Genomic DNA, 20,708 nt, shown 5'->3' on the forward strand with positions numbered 1-20,708 from the left:
GGACCCGGGTAAACCAATGAATGTGATCTATTTAGACTTCTGTAAAGCCTTTGACACAGTCCCACACAACATCCTTCTCCCTAAATTGGAAAGATATGGATTTGATGGGTGGACGGTAAGGTGGATAAGAAACTGGTTGGATGGTCATATTTAGAGTAGTGGTCAATGGCTCAAATCCAGATGGAGATCTGTCACAAGTGGTGTCCCTCAGGGGTCTGTACTGGGACCAGTATTGTTTAATATCTTTATCAATGATATTGACAGAGAGATTGAGTGCACCCTCAGCAAGTTTGCAGATGACACTGAGCTGAGTGGTGTAGTTCCCACGCCAGAAGGGCAGGATGTCATTCAGAGGGACCTGGACCAGGTGGAGAAGTGAGGTCTCTGAGGAATCTCATGAGGTTCAACAAGGCCAAGTGTAAGGTCCTGCACCTGGGTCGGGGCAATCCCCATTTTCAGTACACGATGGGGGATGACGTGCTTGAGAGCAGCCCTGCAGAGAAGGACTTGGGAGTGCTGGTCGATGAGAAGCTCAACATGAGCTGGCAATGTGCGTTCACAGTCCAGAAGGCCAACCGTGTCCTGGCTGCATCAAAAGAAGCTTGGCCAGCAGGGCGAGGGAGGGGATTCTGCCCCTCTGTTCCTCTCTTGTGAGACCTCATCTGGAATCCTGTGTCCAGTTCTGGAATCTTCAATGTAAGAAGTATATGGAACTGTTGGAAAATGTCCAGAGGAGGGCTACAAAGATGATCAGAGGGCTGGAGCACCTTGCCTACAAGGACAGGCTGAGAGAGTTGGGGTTGTTCAGCCTGGAGAAGAGAAGACTCAGAGGAGATCTTATAGTGACATTCCAGTACCTGAAGGGGGCCTACTAGAAAGATGGAGAGGGGCTATTCATAAAGGCTTGTGGGGATAGGATAAGAGGGAACAGATATAAACCAGAGAGGGGCAGATTTACACTGGACAATAGGAAGAATTTCTTCACCATGAGAGTGGTGAGGCACTGGCACAGGTCGCCCAGGGAAGTTGTGGCTGCCTCATCCCTGGAGGTGTTCAAGGCCAGGTTGGATGGGGCCTTGGGCAGCCTGATCCAGTGGGATGTCCCTGCCCACGGCAGAGGGGTTGGAACTAGATGATCTTTAAGGTCCCTTCCAACCCTAATTATACTATGATACTATGATACTATTCATATAAATGCTAAGATGTACTCATTGGAAAAATCAGAAACTCAGAAATTTTTCACTTGTTGCAAGTTCAAACTGAGCACTTCTTGAAAAATATAACAAAAGAAAAAAATAGCCAGAAAAGATTCTGGGCTCCTCCGTCTTTTTTTTTTTTCCTACAAATAATTGAAAATATGCTCGCTAACTTTCTAAATAAGTAAGGGAAAATTATTTAGCAGAACAACATGATAAAACACACCTCAATATTAATAATCATACTGAACTGAGAAGAAGGTTATTTTTAAATTTCAAACATCAGAATCATTTTTTTTTAATTGCTATTATTTTTTATTTATCTACACACTGCATGCTTTAAAGTGGTATAAGAATTCTGAGCAGCTGTACCGCTTATTTTGAATATCACTTATCCTCCAACAACTTACTACTGCTTCTGTTCCAATACCATTTCCAGGTAGGACAGACAAAAGTTTTACTAATTTAATTAGTAAAATTTATTGTCAGAAGAACCTTAGTTATAACCACAGTTAATATGATCACTTACCTGTACCTAACCTTGGCAAGTATAGGAAAATATTATACATGTGGAAAAAGAAAAGGCTTGTAGGAACAAAATTATCTTTAGGTGTTCTGTCTAGAAGGTTTTGCATCAGAAGCTCAATCTCTGGCCATTTCAACCAAAGCTAAACGAGTATATAGGCAAATGTAATATTACCTTTAAGTATAGTCATAGTACTGGATCAAAGAATAATTCAGGTTAGATGGGACTTCAGGATGTTTCTAACCACCTGCTGTTGGGATCAGGCCACGTTTCTCAATACTTTATACTGTTGAGTCATGAAAATCAGGCACTGAGACTGTACAGCTCTGCGGGAGATCTGCTCCTTTTCTGAGCTGGGAAAGCGAGAAATCTTTTCTTTATATCTAATCTGAACCTCTCCCTTTTCAATTTATGCAAATTGTCATCTTCTTACCAGGCACCACTGTAAAGAGCCTGACTCTCTTCTTGATATCATCAAAACTGTCTCTTTTCCATGTTATATGAATTTGCCACATCTAGATAGAATCTCAACAGAGAGGATATAACAATCATGCAATTAGTTCATTATACAGACACATATGGCGTATGTATGGTGTAAGTCGAGGCCTATTCCCCTCTTTAAATTAAACATTAATTTAAATCTTTAGTTTATCAGTTAACTAACAAGTAACAAATGGAATACAGCTATCCTTTCAGTAGTGTTTGTACACTGCTGCAAAAAGAAACCCAAAGAAGGAAAAAGCTTACCTAACAAGAAAAGTGGAAGGAAGCTTAGCAGTATTCACTAAGGAATACAAACAACTTGTAGTGGCTGTTAAAATGAGGTAAGAGTCCATTTCTTTGTAGCAACAGAAACTCTGCTTCACAGCCAGGAAGGAATTATGGTACACATGTGACAGGACTCATACACTCTTTCATAGCATCATAGCTTTGATATCTACAGTGCAGGCATCTACATAGAGTATTTTGATGTATCCTTTACAAAGACATAGGTACCTCTAAGGATACTTCAACCTGTCTTAGAAGTCTACCTTATAAAGATCAGATGAATTCTAGCTAGGGAGTATATGACATGTATAGGATGGCAGTAAGATATCTCATCTAGATTTATAAACAGGGGGTTATGATTACAGTATATGCAACTGGAGGCGAATTTCAAGTCCAGACATAAAGTGCACTACCTAGATTTACTTATACTAATGTGAATCTGATTCTATGAAATACGACAGTGGGCAATAGACATTACATATTTTCATTCTTAGAAATAAGCTTTAAACAGGAAAACAATTATATGTTAGTTTTGAAGGTAAATTTGATGAACATCTCAAATGTGTGACGTACAATCAAGTCAGGGGCATCTATATTCTCTTTTTTTCTCCCCAAACCTAATACTTTGTAGCTACATAATATTGGAATATATGTGACATCAGAATGTGATTATGTAGTCCATGAAAAGAAGACTTCTGTTTATATAAGATAGTAGTGATTTATGTTTTCTTTTTTTTTCTGTTGCAACCTAACATATATAACTCATGAGACTGATGCTGCTCTTTCATGTTAGACAAAACATGATTTCCATCTATATGCTTTTGTTAAAACAGTGATGACTATCTAAGGCCATAGTGAGTCTGAGCCCTTGCACTGCCAGATCAATGCACAGCTAGGGCTCCTCCTGCTAAGAACAGGAACTGTATTTACTGGGCTACAGCCTATTTGGTCACAATGGAACTCTATTTTTTTTCACCATCCTTGTGTTTTTCTCCTTACCTCTTCTATTTCTATTATACCCTTTCTGAGCGGTGGTTGACATAAACTGTACTCCCACAACAAAGATGTGGACTATCACAGTATCGAACTACCCCGTGATATAATGACATGCTAAGTTTTAATTCACATCCCTTTTGCAGTAATTTCTGAACTTCTGCTTATTTTTTTGACTACTTGTGAATATTGACCCTGAAAGACCTATCCATAATGGATAGAAGAACTCATGTCTGAATGTTAGTAAGTCATTCAGCTCATTTTAAGTTCATCATGCATGTATAATTGGAATTGGATTTTCCTCATACAAATGGCTTTATGCCAACTCTAAATATCACCAGACATTTCACTACCTCGTTACTCAGGTATCATGGGATCATTCCACAGTTCTTCATAGATACCTTTAGATTTTCTGTCCTGAATAGTTTTGTAACATCTGCAAACTCGACATCTTCTTCACAATTTTTAAATAATTCATGAGTAGACAGTAACTACTCACCATTTTTCAACTATTTGTCTATTCAGTCCTCTATATTCCTCTTAACCAACTGTGAATCTATTCAATAATCATTATTTATTGTTGTTAATCCCCCTTTAATGAGGCAATTCTTTTTTCGAAGTTAATTATTCGGTATTGATTGATCAATATTATCATTTACTTCTCCGAGAACATTAATAGATTTGTGAAGCATGACTTTCTTTCACTGAATGTGTATTGATCTTTGCATTATACTATGTTTATTCACGTGTCTACTGATATTACTCTTTATCATAGATCTATTATGTTGCCTTGTAATAGAGTTAGATATATTCATCTGCACTTCCAATAATCATTGCTAGAGGCCTTTCTAAAAAGTGGTGTCAGTTTACATTGTTGGCTTACATTCCTTTGATATCGAGACTCGTTTAGTCAGGAAATTAAAAATCATAATTAAAGTTTCAGGAATTTCATAACTGAGCTTTCCTTCTACTCCTGGATGAATATCATGTGTCTCTACTGATTTATGGTTATTTGTGATAGTAATTTGCCTAAAATCTCTTCCTTTGACAGTTCAACTCGAGACATTCTGTAATTTATCCACAAAAAAAAAGTCTTAGTCTGGAATTTTCCTTGGCTAATGTGAGTAATATTGTAAAAAATAAAATTAATGTATTCTGAAATAACCTCATGTTCCTAATATTTTACTGTTAGGCTTGTGCGAAGGTTTAACCCTGGCTCACAGCTAAACCCCACGCAGCCACTCACTCTCATGGGTTGAGATAAAGGCAGTTTACTAGAGAAAGAAAAAACTGCATTTGCAAACAAAGCATAATAAGGAATTCATTCACTACTTCCTAGGAGCAGGCAGACATTTAGCTGTTTCCAGGAAAGCTTTGTCATGCACAACAGTGACTTAGGAAGGTAAACATCATAACTCAAACATCTCCTCTGTCCTCTTCTTTACCTGAGATTTTATTTCTGAGCATGTTTTCATATGTTATGGAATATTGTTTTGGTCAGTTAGGGTCAGCTGTCCCACCTGCGTCTTCTGCCAGCCTCTTGTTCATCCCCAGCCCACTGTCTAGTCGGGGAATGTGAGAAGCAGAAAATGCCTTGATGCTGTGTAAGCACTGCTCAGCAACAGCTAAAACACCCCTGTATTATTAACATTGTTTCCATCACAAATCTACTATGAAGAAAATTAACTCTTCTGTCTCAAACCAGTACAGCTTTGAATTTTTAGCAGGCCTCCTAACAATCCCGCATGAACCTTACTTTCATATTTGTGCATCTGTTGACCTATATAGTGGCCAAATTCTCTGTGTTGGCCTATGTGAGGGCATGCTTAGCATTCTGGAGATCATTGTTAACGTTGTTTCTAAGGGTATATGGAGAGAGAGGGTCTGCTCCTTTGAAGGCTCTCTAGTCAAGGACCTTTTTCCATGGAGGAAGGAAAAGTACAAAAGGGAAGAAGTGGTGGACAAGGACATACAGGGATACAAAACTGACCAACAAATGGAAAGGGAAGTGGTGATGAGAACCAGATTGATTGATGTGAGTTGTGAGAGTGTTTGCTCCCACTAGGTTATCTGCTGGAGGTCTCGTCAACTGGGAACCTTAGGGAAAAAGAGGAAAAAACAGAAACAAAATACAAAGGTACAGACCTGACAAAACAAACATGGAAGCAAAGACAGGAAACAAACTCTGATAATTACACTAATTAACGGTCTAGCAAGAAACTAAAATTGCCTCTTCCAGGCAGATAAATTTTGACTCTGCTTAGGCTGGGGTAACAGGGAAGGGTCCATGCTGGAAAGCTTAGAAAGACTTGAGTTCTGTGCTTGCTAACAACCACCAGACAGATTGACTGGTGAGCAGTTGTTTTGTTTTTGTTATTATTTTCTCTTATAGACACATGATTTTGAACATATTATAGAAGATGACACTATAATTTTACAAATACTAAGTGTTATTACTTTCCAATACTAAGTTTTATGCAGTCAGAAGTGTTGAAATTAGTTATTTTTTATTGGATGATTTCCTGAATTTAGGGTTATATTTTCAGTATCTTATGGTATGAGGTGTACGCATGCGATGAAGAGCCACTTTAGTAGAACTGTACTCTCTGTCCCAAGTACTTATGCTACACAGGAGTTCCCCTAGGGATTATAATGCAAAACCTGTACAAAATGCAGGTTTTTCCAAAGCCAAGAACCATCATAATGACTTTTTAGTCTGTGGATTATTTCCTTTTGTAATGATAGACTGCAAATCTTTGCCAGTAACTTCTCTATTTCACACCTAATTTCTTTCACAACCCCCAGATGACTATTACCTGATTTTAGTGATTTACTACACTTAAGTTTTTAAAGTTGCTCTGTAACTTCTTCCTTGGAGGGCATCATTTTGTTAAGGCCATAGTATAATTTCCCATGAAAAGTGCCCTTGGAAGAGTGATTTCCCTGTAATCCTTGATAGTAAAGACAGATGCAAAAAATTAATTTAACTCCTCTTCTATTTTACTGTTCTCCCTAATTGCTCCCCTCATTCCTTATTCCAATACACAGTGTCTGATATCTTCTGCCTTTTTATATGCTGCATAAAATTTTATTATTTATATTGTTATACCTGCCAGTGCACTATGAAGTGCATACTGTGAAAAAGGTACAGAGCAATCTTGATGTTACTGAGCAGAATACCTGCAATACCTTCTCAGTGACCTTTCATTCTATGTAGTCCTTTACATCGTTCCAAGGAGGGTAACACACTACAGAATAATTAAGGCAGCATTTTATAACCTCTGCTGCATGGATGTAAATAAATGTGTGAAGAAAAAGCAGGAGAAACCCTGTTATTGGTGAACAAAAACCCTTTTGGATATAAATGTAGGTAAGCTTGACCGCTAAGAATTCTGTCTGAATGAGAGAAATATACGTAAGGGTTCCTTTTTTTCACAAAACCGTTGCTAGATAACTGCTAAAAGCACCTTCTTCAATGTGTATTCAGTGGAGACATGGCAAAACCTTCTTAATACTTTCTTACTGACTTCTTTCAACGTACCTCCTTTTTAAAGAGTACTGCAAGGTGAAGGAAAGAGTGGAGGCTGATGAAAGGTGAATGCTGAAGTTATTAATATTCAGTCCCCTCATAATATTCAGTCTACTCATTCTACAGTCAAGATTTTCATCCCTGGACTAGTGTCTCATGGTGAAATGTACAGCCAGAAGAAATCTGCCTCTTCACTACCAATGGGGCCTGACAGGAAGAGATTGTAGCCTAGTAAATATGATTTCTACTCTCAGCAGTGGGAGGCTCTGGCTGTGTGCTGACCTGGCAGTGCAAGGACCAGCATTGCCATGGTCGGAACTGAGTGTCACCAGTTTAATCCCTGAGCTGGGCTCAGTGACTTCTGCTCCAGTGGGAAGGGGGTGACATCCCCCAGTGCAGTCACATTAACAAGACCAACAAACAGCTGTTATCTTTGTATATCTGGTGTGCTCCCTTTTCCCCATAACTGGATACAGAGTGTAACAAAACCCCTAACTTGGTCTTCTCTGTCTTTCCTTTACTTGGATGTGGGGAAAAGAAAATCTGAGAAGGTTACAGGGTGGGAAGGGCAGCGTGATGATACATTTACACTACAAGATCAGAGGCTGACATTAGTTCTTAAAAAACATCGCTATAAATAGCATGGCTTCAACACTGAAATAAATGTCATTAGTTTTTATGTGAAGGTTGCTTTATGCAGAGAAACCGTGTCCACGCTAAGGGAATCGGCGTTTAATCTGGAGACAGAAGATAGAGGAAACTCATTTCTGCTGGCTTCATAGCTCTGCTCTTGTTCATCTCCTTCCTCGGAAAGATATATTAATTACTGAGTATCAAAATAAAGAAGGGATAGGCTCTCAACACTGTGAAAAATTAATTTCATAGACCACCATGAAAAGCTGCTGAAGATGTGAAGTTAATTGAAGTCTGTTGCCAGGTTCAAGCTATAAAAAAATTAGGAATTTTGAAAGCGAGGAAAACTAGGCAAAGATTGAGTCTTATAGATATAGCTGTAACTTCTAAATTAGATATATACACTAGAAGGAAAATGCTGTAGATAAATCCTTTAAATACATGCTTCAAAATACAGATGGACAAAGTCCGCAGCAGTCTGATCTAAGCTGATCTTGCTCTCAGTGTGGGATTGGATCATGTAACCACTAGCAGTCTCTTCTAGCCTATACATTTCTGGCTTATGCAATTATTTAAACATTTTTGTGGTTTTGTGTTTAAACAATGTTTAGCAAAAGCAGACACACAGGATGTTACAGGGTCATGAAGTGAGGTCCCTTCTGCTAGAAACAAATATTGCTGATGGTTTTATCAATACCCTTCCGAGAAATGAAAAGGCAGACTGTTCCAGAACAAGATTTCCTTATTGTAGAAATGTTAATATAATAATAATAAAAAACATAGCTTACCTGTAAAAATTATCCCTTTAGTAAAGTTTTTGGTCAAGGTCCTTTATAAAAGTCTTATTTGACCCTGTTTTATAACTAGTGAACTGAACACTTTTCTGTAAATGAAAGTTCTGTAATCTTTATTATTAACCTAAATTACTCACTGGAGATCCCTTTCTTGACATATGACGTTTGAACTGACTCAACTGCATTTCAGCAAGAATTACTATACTAATAAGACAAATACAATTTCATCAATAATAGAAAACACATATCAGAAAGCTCAGTCTGGATCTTCTCAAGACAGTAAGGAGAGGATTGGTTTGTAAATCATTCATATACACTGAAAGTTTTCATTGCCATTAATAAGTTCCCCAGTGGAAATGCAAAATGTATTTTGGCAGTCTGTGTAATGAAAGTCAAACACAGAATCTATTGTTTGCCACGGTGATCTTAATTTTTTCTTTAATTGCCAGTGTAAGCCGTAGTGCTATATATACATACGGTACTATATGGTGGCAGTCCAATGCCAAAGAGATAACAAGGCTTTCCTCTGAATGACATAAAGCCCAAAGCCTCATGTCATGTCAGATCATAGAACACAGACTGGAAAGGTAAAAAGCCAGTGCAGGGCTGTAAACACTGAGTATGTCCATGATAGTTTAATACAGGTAAATCTATTACAAAGAAAATAAATCCAAAATATGTGACGAGGAGAAAAGTAAATTTTAATAGCACAGAATTACTTTAACATAGATATTCCAGACTAAACTAAAATGAGCAACAAGTGTAATTTAGGTTTATTCAGGATAGGAAACAAATGTAGTAGGTCAGAGAGCACATGACTTGGAGAAATAATAAAAAAATATTGGAGGAGGAGGGAAAGCCCATAACCTACTTTTCCTAAAATTTAAATATTTCTTCAGGATTTTTAAAATTTAATTATCAAATTAAAAGAACAGAACTGCTAGAAAAGACAACAAAATATAATAGCTGTAATATCTACATAGGAAAAAAAACTCAGAGAAAGTTATTTCTCCACGTAAATTCTCACCAAAGTTGGAGATATGTGTTATGCATATACCCCAAATCAACATTTGATCAAGATTTCTGAAGAAAAAGAAAATACACAGAAAGAGTCCAAGTCCAAGAGACATTTGATGCAAGATTTAGTAACTCTCCTGCTTGCAGATGTTGGGGCACATAGGTCACAAGTTGGGCTCCCCAGGGCTCTGTGTTGGGGCCAGTTCAGTTTAATATCTTTTATCAATGATCTGGATGAGGGGACTGAATGTATCCTCAGTTAGGTTGCAGATGACACTAAGTTGTGTGGGAGTGCTGACCTACTCAAGAGTAGAAAGGCTTTCCAGAGGGACCTGGGCAGACCGGATTGATGACCCGAGACCAACTGTATAGGGTTCAACAGGACTAAGTGTCAGGCCCTGCACGTAGGCCACAACAACCCCATGCAACATTAAAGGCTTGGAGGAGAGTGGCTGAAATGCTGCCTGGCAGAAAACAACGTGGGGGTATTGGTCAGCAGCTGCCTGGATATGAGCCTTCAGTTTGTATGAGCCCAGGTGGCCAAGAAGGCCAACATCCTGGATTGAGTCAGAAATGATGTGGTCAGCAGGACCAGGGCAGTGATTGTGCTCTGGTACTCGGCACTTGTGAGGCTACACCTTGAATACTGCACTCAGTCTGGGCTACTCACTACAAGAAAGACATGGAGGTGCTGGAGCATGTGCAAAGAGAAGCAATGAAGCTGGTGAAGGGTCTGGAGAACAAGCCTTACAAGGAGCGGCTGAGGGAACTGGGATTTTTTAGTTTGGAGAAGAGGAGGCTGAGGAGAGACCTTATCACTTTCTACAGAAACCTGAAAAGGAGGTTGTAGTGAGGGGAGTGTCAGTCTTTTTCCCAAGTAAAACACAACAGGACAAGAGGAAATGACCTCAAGTTGCATCAGAGGAGATTTAGACTACATAGATTTTCCTACATAGTAGGAAAAATTTATTTACTGAGCGAGTGATAAGCATTGGAATACGCTGTCCAGGGAATTGGTGGAGTCACCGTACCTGGAGGTGATTAAAAGACATGTACATGTGGTGTTTAGAGACGTGGTATAGGGGTGGACTTAGTAGTGTTAGGTTAAGGGTTGGACTTGATTATCTTAAGATTTTTTTTCCAATCTAAATGATTCAATGGTTCTATGGAATTTCCTTTTGGCAACAAGAAGTGCCACAAAAATTCTAATAATATACAAAGATAGTTATTTTTGTGTCACTGGGGTCAGTATAGTAGCAAGACTAGTCAGTATTTATTATTTTACTATCACTGATGTCAAGAACTCTAGGAAAATTGCCCCGTTAGATGGCAAGTCCCCAGGTACGGTTGAAAAACTTGAGTTCTGCAATACACAAGACTCAGGAATGTTGCTTCCACAGTCAAAAGAAGTCCTTCTGCCACAATGCTGACCCACCCCCTGAGTGTGATAAACCTTAAGAGAGGTGGGAAAAATCTATCTAGATTTACATCCATTGATAAAGAAAAAAATATGAAGTGTAGTTGTCTTGTGTTAGACTGTTGTATGCAAATCTAAGACTGTGTGCCTATCATGGTGTATATACCCAGACACATGCACTTAGGAAGACAAAAACATTGACTATAATAATAATTTGCTATACTTGTGACAAGGATTTACATTTAGATCTTGCCCAGGTCGTTTCAGACCAGAGTAAAATGTTATGCCTGACTTATTGCAGATCCATTTTCTTGAGATTTATATATATTCTGGCAAACACTTATTCATAGTAGTGCTCATGGGGGCTGATTTAATACATATTTTAAAACAAAGTTTAAATATCCCTTTGGGTAAAATGAAAGACATGGATTAAAACAAAATTATTGAACTCATTGCCCTTAACTTATGCTTTTATGTATAAAAGAGGAATATTAATGTCTATATTGAATGTAAATGTGAAATATCCACACTTTAAAACCTTTGCCTACTAATGTTTAAGTCCCTAAAGTCTAACTTTTCTAATTTCAATTTCATCTAGTCAATCCTCTTTGGGTAAGACAAAAAGACATTCAGTTTTTCACTTACATTGTGTTTTCCAGCCTCATTTCAAGAGTTACAGAATTTAGGCAGATTAACACATTTATTGTTTTAAGTTTCATACATTCTCCCCAAATTAAACATATATAAATGGTAATTAGTAGCTATTCCACTCAATGCCCAGAGTAATACTGATCCTTATCAAGATAACAACAAATTGTTACTAGAGAGTATTAAAGTTTATTTTTATGATGCAATTAGGGAAGGAATGCTGTAGCAGATAGTTTTCGTTGTTCTCTGTATTCTCTTTATCATATTTCGAGCGATATTATTGTTCTTTTATCCTTCAAACAGTAAAGAAAAAAAAAAGCAAATAAATTCACATTTTCAGAACCATCAGATGCTCTTACTTTCCATTTCATATTCTGTCATATGCAGGTGTTGCTGGCTGTACCTGTTGGGCAAAACAGACTCCTGTATAATTTACGAGAACCGTGGCTGTATTTTTTGAAAATTGAAGATAGGTTTTGGTTCCACCCTATTCTTAGAGACATGCATCTGGTCTCAATACGATGATTTTTAAAGAAAAGAAGAAAAAAAAGTAACAGAATTAATATCTCCTCCTCTTTTCTTTTTTTTTGCTTGCTTTGCCTTCATTAGCAACACGGAGTGTACACTAGCTAAATTTTTAACTTTGGGAGCTAACAGGTTGCTTAAATCAGGTAGGGAATAATTTTTTCTTACTTGAAAATAAATTTTCCAACAGAAGTCTATATTAAGAAAAACATTCAATTCTTATTCTACCAAAATAATAAATAATTGTGTAAGTAATGTACAGCAAGGCATTGTTACTTCAGTGGCAGAAACATAGTTATCATGGAAACATCCCTACATTTGCAAAAGTTCTGTAGAGTCTAAGCAGATAATGCATCTGCTGAGTATCCTGAATTGCATTAGGAATAGAGCCCATTAAAGCTATTCACAAATAATGTTAGACTTTTTTTCTGTTAATCATTAAATATGTTATTTTTTAAATATACTTTCTTCATTAATTAGATATTTCTGGTATTTTTGCTGATTCACTATGACATAAGACATTCAGAATTCTTTGGTAAGCACATTCGGTGAGAATTTATTCCAACCTCTTTTTAATGTTCTTCTGCACAAAGATGTAATCTGCTCAGAGTTGCTTGTTTAATTAAAATTCTTAAAGAGAAAGTAAAATTTGATGCTAGACATCAGAATTATGTTGCATTCTAATTAGTTGGAAAATTAATACCATTTTTCATAGCGGAAAAATAAAAAGGGAGCAGCTTTCAGTATGAAACAGCTGATTCATTTCAAGTTTGACTAATACAGTTAGATATTCTTCATAGGGATTTAATCTAATTATGGTAAAGTACGACTGGTTTTATTGTAATAAACACTAATAAGATGAATTCTTGTAAACTTGGTAAATCACAACTTGTTTGTTTTGTTGAGGTATGATTTACATAAAATTGATATTCTCACTTTCACTCTTAGCTATGTACTGTTTGATACCAAGAAAAGGTTCTGCAAGTACATGAACATATACATATCTTTTTCCTTTTCAGCAGAAGAAATAGAAAGTTTTAAAGATATTCTAAACAATTATTCAGTTCTGGCAAAATGGGAAGTTGTCAATGGGGTTCTGCAGGGTTCTGTGTTGGGACTTTTGCTGTTTACCTAATTTATAAATGATCTGGGAGAGGGAGTAAACAGGGACACAGTCTGCTATAGGTATAAACTTACTTTAAAAAGTGTGTCCAAGGCCATGCTAAAAAGGAGAGCCAAAACACTTAACGTAATTGAGTTACTGGGAAAAAAAAACCCAAACAACTAAGGCTACCACCACCAACAACAAAGAACCCTAAAATAACAGTTAAAATTAAAAACAGCTAAATGTAAATAATTTAAATGGGAAAATAAAATCCTTGCGACACATATACAGCGATGGGCCCTGGCTGATCATTATCACTCTGAATGAAAATGTAGTTTATTATAAAATACGAAAACATCAAGCTTATTTCTTGCTGCCAGTCAAAATATAAAGTTAAGTCCTGGTTCTCATGGGTGACTGCAACTACCCAGACATTTGTTGGGAAAAAGCATAGCATTGCACAAGTTATCCATGAGGTTTCTGGAATATATCGATGAGCGATTCCCACTGCAGATGCTGGACATGCCAGAATATTGCTAGATTTATGGCTCGCAAGCTAAGAAATCCTACTTGACAATATAGCTGCCAGTTGTAGCCTTGGACACAGAGAAGGTAACATCTTGGAGTTTAAGATCTTGCTGAGCAGACTGAAGATAAGTAGTGGAACAAAGACCCTGGATTTTTGCCCTGACTAACTTGGTGACTTTCTGCGATGGAGTAACTGCATCAGTGGATAAGGGAAGACCTATGGATGCCATCTATCTAGACTTCTCTAAGATCTTTGATGCATTCTGTCCATTAAATTGGAAATCAGTAATGAGTGGTATCTCTCAAAGGACAAACATTATTTAATTTCTTCATCGATGACATAGACAGTGGGATTGAGTGCACAGTCAGCAATTTTGCAGATGATAGCAAGTTGAGTGGTACAATTTACAAACTGTTTTTGGATGTCTCATCACTGGAATTGTTAAAGGTCAGGTTGGATGGGGCTTTGAATAACCTGGTCTAGGAACGATGTCCACGTCCATGGCAGAGGAGTGTTACACTAGTCTTTAAAGGTCTTTTCCAGCCTAAATCACTCTATGATTCTAATACTAGGAAATACTAGCAAGACCCCTCAACCTATTTCTCTGAGATGTGCTGGCTACACTGCGTAACACATGAAATCTTATGCAGATAAGCCAGGGGCTCCTGAGGTAATAGAATCCAACAAGAAAACATCATTGAAGTACCTCAAGGGAATTAAAGGATGTTTCTCTAAGAAGGTGACACAGACAACAGTCCAGTTGAAGTGCCTCTACACCAATGCATGCAACATGGGCAACAAACAGAAGAAGCTGGAAGCCATCATGCTGCTAGAAAGTTACGACCTAGTTGCCATTACTGAAAATTGGTCAAACAAATCCCCTAACTGGTGTGTGGCTATTAAGTGCTACAGGCTGTTCAGAAGGGATAGGAAAGGAAGGCTGAGTGGAGGCATTGGTTTCTGCATTAAGAAATGGATAAAATGTGAGTAGCTGTCTCTGAAGAATAGCCATGAGCAGGTTGAAAGACTACAGATAGGAATTAGAGACCAAGGTAACAAAGGTAACTGCAGCTAAGCAGTCATATAGCTATTTGCTCACTCTCCCTCCCAACCAGACACGGGAAAGAATAGGAAGATAAAAAGCAAGAGCCAAGACTCAATGAGTCAAAGACAGTTTAAGAAGTGAAAAAAAAAGTAGGGAAACAAAAAAGTGATGCAAAGGCAGTCATACACCACCTCCCACAGGCAGAACGTAAGCGTGGCCATTCTTCAAGACATGGATACCTTGGAAGAGAAATGCCCCCAGTTTCATTGCTGAGCATGAGGACAGCTGGTATGGGACATCCTTTTGGCTCTTTGGGGTCAATTGTCCCAGCTGTGTCCCCTCTCAGCTTCTTGTGAATCCCTAGTGTACTCTCAGCGGGGAAGAGGGAAAAAGGAAAATCCTTGATAACAAGAACATACTGTTCAGCAACAGCCAACGTATTGGTGTTTTATCAGATTTGTTTTAATCTTAAATCCAGAACACAGCACCAGATGGGCTGATATAAGGAATGTAAACTCCATTCCAGCCAGATCCAGTACAGTGACAAAACCATTTGCTCCGTGATACCTTTTCAAGATTATGGCTGTTTTAAGCATCTGCTAGCTCTTTTTGATAATCCCAGGCAGGTGGGCCAGATGCAGTACCAGATGAAGTTGCCGGGACAATGCCAGTTATCCATATTACGAGAATGCAGCTGATGGATGTTAAGCCTCCCTCCTTGTGACTTCAGTGCGCCACAGTTCTAGGAGTTGCAGTGTGCAGATTTTCATGTTGTTTTGTTTTCACTGAAACAGTTTTAATGGCTTGCCTACCATTATCATGAGAGAAAAGAAGGGACAGAGATGAAAAGGTTTGGGGAATACTAACACTGAGCATTCTTTAGCAGAATAGTCAAATAAAGGCATGACCTTGATTTAGTTTATTTCCTGATGACATAGAAATATGTATGCACTTTAAAGGATCAAAAGATGAAGCATAAGCAGATAAATCAGTTCTTCCACAGTCTGAATATCGGTGTAGGAGAGAGAGACATATATCTGGCAAAACTTATGACCCTCCTGTTCTTGTCAACTAAAAAAGCAAAAGTGATAATAAACATCTACTCAGCAGCTCAGATATTGGAATACTTACCTATAACTGCAAGATTGAGATTCAATTTCTTTCTCTGCTTGTTTGGGAATCAAATTTCCATTTTCTTATTCCCAGGAGTGTGCATAAAACACTAAATTACTACATAAAGATACTCTCAATCTGTCTTGTTGATACTATTTTCTTTAAATACATACACAGACATATAGAGAACTATCTGATGTCAGATGTGTCAGAAGGTGAATGATTAAACCTCTAGTCTAGTGAATCATTCTCTTGATATTTTTGAAAGTGATTTTTAAGTATTATATACAAAATAAAACAGCTTCCATAGAGGTAGGGAGAAATATTTGTCACACTCTAGTGCATATTCTAAATATTATGATACTCCTTTGCAAAATGAGGTTCAAATATTCCATAGGATAATTGTAGGAATTTAAATTAGGGTCTTCTCCTCCCTGTACAGCCAGATACAGGCGACTCAAAAAAAAATCCTCAAATTTTTATACTAGAAATATTTCACTCACAAAGTATTTAGCGAAACAATGGGAGAGACTGCTGTAATTAGGACTTTTGACTATCAAGCTGAACATGTGGATTCTGACTCTTTTGCTGCTTAATTTTTTATTAGATATACAAAATAGAACAATATAAAAAAAAAGAATAAGGTCATAATACTTGCAGCTTTCACAGGCTCATAAAAAAAAAAGTCCCTCAAAATTTCAGGTAGATGAAGTCTTAGAATCTTGATTACTGTTGTGAGACTTTTTCAGTAGGACAAGAGACAGGCATGCCTAAAATAATTATTTTCATTTTCCTGTTAATTATCCTGAAAAAGAACATTGTATTTTTGGATCAATTTTGGAGTTTCATGCTGAAGTAGAAACACATTTTGCTTTTTTAGTTTGATGAGGAAAACGGGGAAAAGATCTCCCTCAAAAATACTGTTAGTTTCTTCGGCGTTGCTGAAATTTCCTTTTAGTTTTGGGGTTTTTTTTGTCTTGATTTGGGTTTGGATTGGGGTTTGGAGGATTTTTATGTAGTTTAACAGCTGAATCCAAAAAGTGTATGTGTTCATAACTCTAATGCATACACTGTCTCCTTCACTTATTCATGACACTTTCATCTAATGTACCGTGATGGGCTATGTCTGGCCTAATTGTGTCTGTTTGGGCCAAATGGTTTAGACTGTTCATAAATATGTAACTCATTAGAAAAGTCAGTAATGACAGAGACATCTGGAAAAAAATCTATCCACAGGCTACCTTTTAAATCCAATGATGAAACTTGTCAGCTCCTTCTCAGTTACTGCTTGTTTCTAACTCGATTTGATTATCACTTTCTGAAGACCTATATGACTGGGAAAACTGCAACCTTCTAAATGTTTTGCATCACTCAGCTATTCAGAATAATGCACGTCATTTGATGTTTCTGCTTTTGGTACTGACAACAATTTAGAGGTGGTAGTTGTTTCCTTACTTCTCTAAGCAATAAAAACAATCTTGCACTTCTTTTCTTCAATGTCATATTTCCATTGTCAGCTGAAGAAAACAAAATTGCGAGTTTCATATCCCAAACAAGGTACTGCTAAATGAATAACTGCAGCTGGATATGCTGTAATGACCTCTCACCAGATGTCCATGACATTTCCGTTTGATATAGTCTTCTTAAGTCTCCAAATCTTGGTTCCTAATCTCTTTCATGTATACGCTTATCTGTGCAATCTTGCTGGCTGCTTCTTAGCATAATTTTCTTCCCTCAGAGACGGATGTAGTATGCCTCTGGCTTTAAGGGATTATATTGTAGTCTAAATCCTACCCAGTTTATCCAAAATAATTCCACATAACTCAGTTCTATTTTGGCTTTTGACTTTATTGTAAACAACTCTGGTTTTCTTTTGGTCTCATTACTTAATGGAATTTAAACTTGAATTATCATACAAAGTCCCTAAAATTGCATAATGGCTAATAAATGTACTTCCTAAGAGGATCCCAGTTACTTCAGTGGAGCCCTGCATAGGCTAAAGCATTAGTTAATGAGGAACCTCTCGCGGGGCTGATCTCAACTGACATGTAAGTAAAATTTAGGCATTGGTTGCACAAGATTTGATTCTGCAAGAAACCTTGTGAGATAATGAAGACCTTGCTCGTGATCTGGGGCAAATCTGAAACAGCATCCAAGCAGCGGAAGTACTAGCAGGAACACAGGCACCTTGGAGCTCAGTCCTTCCTAGAAAATGTGTGCATGTAGTCTGCCGTTATGCTTGTATTTATCAGGGAGAAACAAAGTAGTTTTCCACTGCTCCTTGATCTTTCTCACAGAAGGGCTGGAATCTCAAGTGTGTTTTCCTGGCTGGCCCTGAGTTTCACAGGTCTGTGATACTTAAACATAAAATGTTCTGCTTGCTAAGTATGAAAGAGTAGGCAATGATTAGTATGATTTATGTGTTTTTCTACATTCTAGCTGCAAGGTCACTTGAGTGTGTTTATAGTTCCTCCTCACCAAATCTTCCATCATATTCCCACATGTGTATACACTAAGCAACCACTGAATAATAAACAGTTTGGACTGCTTGGACACACTATGAGATGTGAGGTGCGTGAATTTGAGTCTCATGAGGTTGGAAGGGCAATTGAAACTACCTATATCCTATTATGGGTTAATGTTCTGACTACAGAACTGTTGAACATAATAGAGCATGGGAGGAGGCTAATCCCTCTGTTTTCTTTCAGAAGTACAATTACCAATGTATATGTTTAAAAAAAAATGAAGAAGAGCATATTTGTTTAACCTCAGGAGAGATTTAAAACTAGGAAACCAACGTGGAAGGAGATACAGGTATTTTCAGGTGCTGACACAATATCTGTCCCTCAGAGTTTAAGATTTTTAGAATAGTTTATACAATTCATAATCACAAAGGTTATCTAACAGTTATTTCCTTCTTGTAGGGTATGACTGGGCTGCCATTCTTATTATTGAGTAATAGGTTCTAGATTGTAGCTAATAAGCAAAAATATTGATCGCATATTTGAACAGTAATTTATTTTCTTTTGCCCCTGTTTCTTTACCTCAGGCATGCACAGCTTATATTTTTCATGCCAGTATTCAGAAATACAGTAATTCCTTTTATGTGTAAACTGTAGAAGGAGTCTGAGGAAGGAGTCTACAATACTAAGGAAGAATACTGTCATTTACACCATTAGTTATGAATCAATTAGCTTAATTATGCAAGATCTTATCCACTATCAATCCATTTACTATGATAGAATTTCATGGGATATAAGTGAGAATACCACTGGACTCATATTTTTGGGCAAATTTCAACAAGGATAGTTCAGTAGTGATTGAAACCTTAGTAATTTTTAAGATCCTTTTTTCTTCCTTCTCTTAGAAAGAAAACTCACAGTAGGAATACTGCTTCTTCATATCTGAATTTTTCGTTTTTAGTTTTGGTCTAATATTTCAGAGAGCCGAAGGAAGTTATGCTTCTCTTATTGAATAGCATTAAATTGCTCCATTGAAAAAAGTTCACTTGAAGCAGTTTACATTGAAGCTTATGCTCCCTAACTTGCATAGACATATTGAGCATTGTTCTTTTGCCATAATATAACTATTTTTTCTGTTAATAATATACAATTTCAGCTCTTAATGTGAATTTAGAATTTGCTTGACTTATTTATCTTATTTATCAAGCTCATCTCCAGTCATGATTTGACAATTTAAAGTTTGCTTCTAAAAACATTTTATCTCTCATTAAAATATGTTCCCAGGTAGTAAGACAAGCTAAGACTGTCCTGTTGATGCAAACTTCATAAGTGTATTAAAAACCTAATTGAAAAGTATGTATCATTTAGGTAAAAAACATTTTTAGACTACAAAGAACTATTATAATGTGACTTTTCTAGGTCTATGGAGGTAGCTGTTGTCAAAGAATGTTTCTGAGAGCACTCTGCATTTGGCAAAAATGCAAATTAAGACTTTGATTTACACAGGAGAACCTCTGGCATGCAGCCACAATTTTGCTGTCTAAATCCTCACAATTAATTTCTAGCCCTAGAGATTCCTATGTTCTCTATAGTAAAACGAACACCTCACTTTCTGCTATCGAGCACATGCAGAACAGCTTCTCATATGTTTTGTATCTAAACTGAGTGTTGAGTTCCCTTTCTGTCTCACATACCTTCAGTAGGCATGTTGCCTGTGTTTTTCCCTAGCTTCTAAAAGGATGGAAGAGGATGATGTTCCTGCTCAGAACACTATTTAAACGTGAGACCTCTGCTCTAAACCACTATTTTGCTTGATTGAAAAAGCAGTATGAGAACAGGGTGTATCCTGTTATTTGGAACTGGGATATTCTTTATTGAATTTTCCCCTCTCTTTTACTGGTCCTGCTGTGAGAAAGAGTAATTATTTTTTTTACACTGCATCTGTGCCAACAAACAGCACTGAGGCACAGAATTAAGTGTTAGCAATCAATTGCCTATACTGGTTACATTTGCATTAGCAATAAGTGCAGGTTAATAGCAGCAGATCAGTAAAATAAAATAATTTGTGCTGACGACAAAATGATAACACTGTTTGGGAATGCCGTGTCCTTTGTCCTCATGTCTTACTTCATGGCGTGGATTCAAATTCTGGGTTTGGTTCCCAGAAGCAATCAATTACTTCTATGAAATGGATCAGGTTTTTTAGGAGCCACTTAAAGATTCCTCTGGAGAGGACAAGCCAGTCAGTTTAATCACTCTTCCGAGAGCTGGGCCTCAGCTTCCTGAGTTTCCCATATCTTGGATGTAAATTCTCTGTGCAGTAGTGGTATTTGGTGAGACCACCTTCCTCTGAGAAAAGCGTGGTCTGCATTTGGTGGAATACCTACTCTCAAAACATTTTTCTGTCA

Source organism: Cuculus canorus, chromosome 3 (assembly GCF_017976375.1).
Source record: "Cuculus canorus isolate bCucCan1 chromosome 3, bCucCan1.pri, whole genome shotgun sequence".
Taxonomy (NCBI): Eukaryota; Metazoa; Chordata; class Aves; order Cuculiformes; family Cuculidae; genus Cuculus; species Cuculus canorus.